Genomic DNA, 2,844 nt, shown 5'->3' with positions numbered 1-2,844 from the left:
AGGACATAGTTTTACCGTGTTCGCAGTCTGACATTTCATGGCTGCAAAATGTGTTTATAGTTACATTATGTTCTTTCGCTGTTGTACATTTCACACACACACACACACACACACACACACACACATACACACACACACACACGCACACGCACGCACACACACACACACACACACACATACACACACACACACACAAACACACACACACACACACACACACAAACACACACACACACACACACGCACTTGGGGGGGGGGTAGAACAAGAAGGAGATAAAGTGAGAGAGAGAGAGACAGACAGAGGCAGAGAGAGACAAAGACAGAGACAGAGACAGAGATATATAGAAAGAAAGAGAGAGCGAGCAAGAGAAAGAGAAAGACCTCACGAGACAGAGAAATAATTGTTGTGGGAAGAATCTCTCACACACACTCCAAAATATCATCGATCACGCGCACACAAAGGATCTATATTGCCCGGCAAAGAGGACAAATTACTTGCCCTTCAAATCACAAGGGTGATTTCCCTCGGCCTCAGCAGTAGTGGGGGTTAACTCCCTTCCCACTCATTGACAGCGTGAACACGCAAAGGGCCGCAACCCAAGGGAGACAACCTTTTACGACTATCTGCACTTGTGTACGCGAAGTGTGGCAAAAAGCCTCCACCCTGCCACGGCCCGAATGGGTCTCCGAGGTCCCATTGAGAATGTGCAGAGGAGAAGGATCAGGCTGAATAGGATCTAGCCATCCTCTGAGCTTCCGCGGAACGCTAAGCGCCCATGATGAGGGCCCGTTGGGTGGGCGGGATGAATTAAACATGACTGTTTGTTACTGGAAATACAGCGAAAAGATTACGTAAGCATCGGAACTCACGCAATGGAAGGTTGAGTTTTAACTATGGTAGAATGATGTGTGAGATGAGGTGGACTGCAAGAAGCTGGACCACATCAGGTTCCCTGTCTGCAAAAAGACACATCCCGGGACTAACTCTGTCGGGTTATTATGGGTTGCGGAAGAGTTGTTTTCCCTTGTTTTTCCTTCCTTTTCAATAGAAACACTGAGACAAGCCACACGTGACATTTCAGGCTTGCCTCATGTTTCCATGGAAACAAGTGAAAGCGGCTCTTTCCGACAACCCATATATATACAAGTTTGACAGAGTTATTTCCGAACGTCGTCTAATTCTCAGTTTGATACTGACACGCATTCTGATCATCATCGCTCCACGGCTATCGCCAGTTATCTCTCTGACCGGACGCTAAAGTCCTACGCGAATCTATCAAAACAAGAATACAGAGTTATCTCCCATATGTTGTTCGCGAGCAGTGTTCGCGAGACGAAAATGATTGCAGATTGGCCGACTTCGACAGTGATCTCCGTTCTGTTCTTCACAGTTATGATAAATACATCGTTCTAAGGTCAAAACAAGTCGACATTTTGGGACTGCTGCCGGAAGGAGACTGTAATATATGGTTGCATCACTGTCAGAAAAAATCGTCTGCTCCAGCGAGCGCCGAAACCAAACGGTTGATTATCACGTGACACTTTTGCCATATTTAGAGTTGTTTGCACAGTAAATACATCCGCGAAAAATAGCTCGCTTGAAACTGTCTTACATATCAATTCCTTTGTAATTTAAAAATTACACAACACCATGAAAAATCATTATCGACGATCGCGAATCTGCTTATATCCATAACACATTACGAAAAGATCTAAATATGTAAAAAATCGATTTCCTCGCCAGACAAGGAAAACCAAGGCATCCTGTCAGGGATAGAATGAGCCGAACTCATTTTGATCTGAGGTCAGGATGACTGACACGCTGTTGTGGACAGTCAGAGTCTGAGCTTCGTCCGCTAGACGGAACAGACGACTTCCGGAAATAACTCTGTCGGGCTTGTATGGGTTGTACAGGTTCACACCTACTTCGCCCCAAGAATTCGGGCATTTCGCCCCACTAAGTTTTAACCCCATCGCCCCAATCTGTTTACCCCTTCGCTCAAAAAAAAGCGAATACTATTGCTCTCTCGAGGCAAACTTTGCACACGTGCTCCTTGTCCAGGTGTTTGAGACACACGCCTCGCTAGTGACTGGCCTCTAATGTCACGTGGGAACGTTTGCCTCCATAAAAGCAAGAGTATTCACTCGTTCATGCACATCCCATACAAAAAAACTAGTTATTTCCGAACATCATCTATTGAGTTGAAGAAAACTGAAGCAAAAAAAAAACAACACACGATTGATTTTTGAAACGTTTATTGAATGGTCGTGAACAATCTATCTGTTTTGAATTCTTATTAAGGGCTTAAACTCACTTGCTTTGTCGGTGTATTGATATGCTTTCACTGATGGACATTGATTTACATAACGTTCAACAAAAACAAAAACAATATCTGAGGAACAGAGTCTTTGTAAAAACAAATCTGGTCCTTAGATTGTGTTTTGTGTGTGTGTGCTGAACGTTGTATAGGTGTGGCATATACTGTTTTTCCTCTTCTTTGCTCAGTTTCTTCTTTCTTTCTTCGTGTGACAGGGAAGGCTACCGCTCCTTTCACAGCAGACTCTGCACCCGAGTTGTTGGCCTTTAAAGTCAACACCTCTGGATTGTGGAATTCTGTTTGTGACGGGGTCTGGTGGTTTCCGATTGTCTGTATGTTCATGGAAACCTTCGGGTTTGCATAACAGTTTGTATAGGGCTAAGAAATTGGCTCTAACATTTTCAATCCTGTTTGATTGCACTTCGCCTCCCGAGGTGATCGTAGTGTTTCGGCACTCGGTTACATTCGTCATTTGTCCTTTTATTTGCTGACGAAGATTTTGTGTCTCAACCGGTTAATGTTCTTA

This window comes from Littorina saxatilis, linkage group LG1, assembly GCF_037325665.1.
Source record: "Littorina saxatilis isolate snail1 linkage group LG1, US_GU_Lsax_2.0, whole genome shotgun sequence".
NCBI classification, from domain to species: domain Eukaryota; kingdom Metazoa; phylum Mollusca; class Gastropoda; order Littorinimorpha; family Littorinidae; genus Littorina; species Littorina saxatilis.
The sequence above is the reverse complement of the archived record's forward strand: the minus strand, read 5'-3'. Positions refer to the sequence as shown.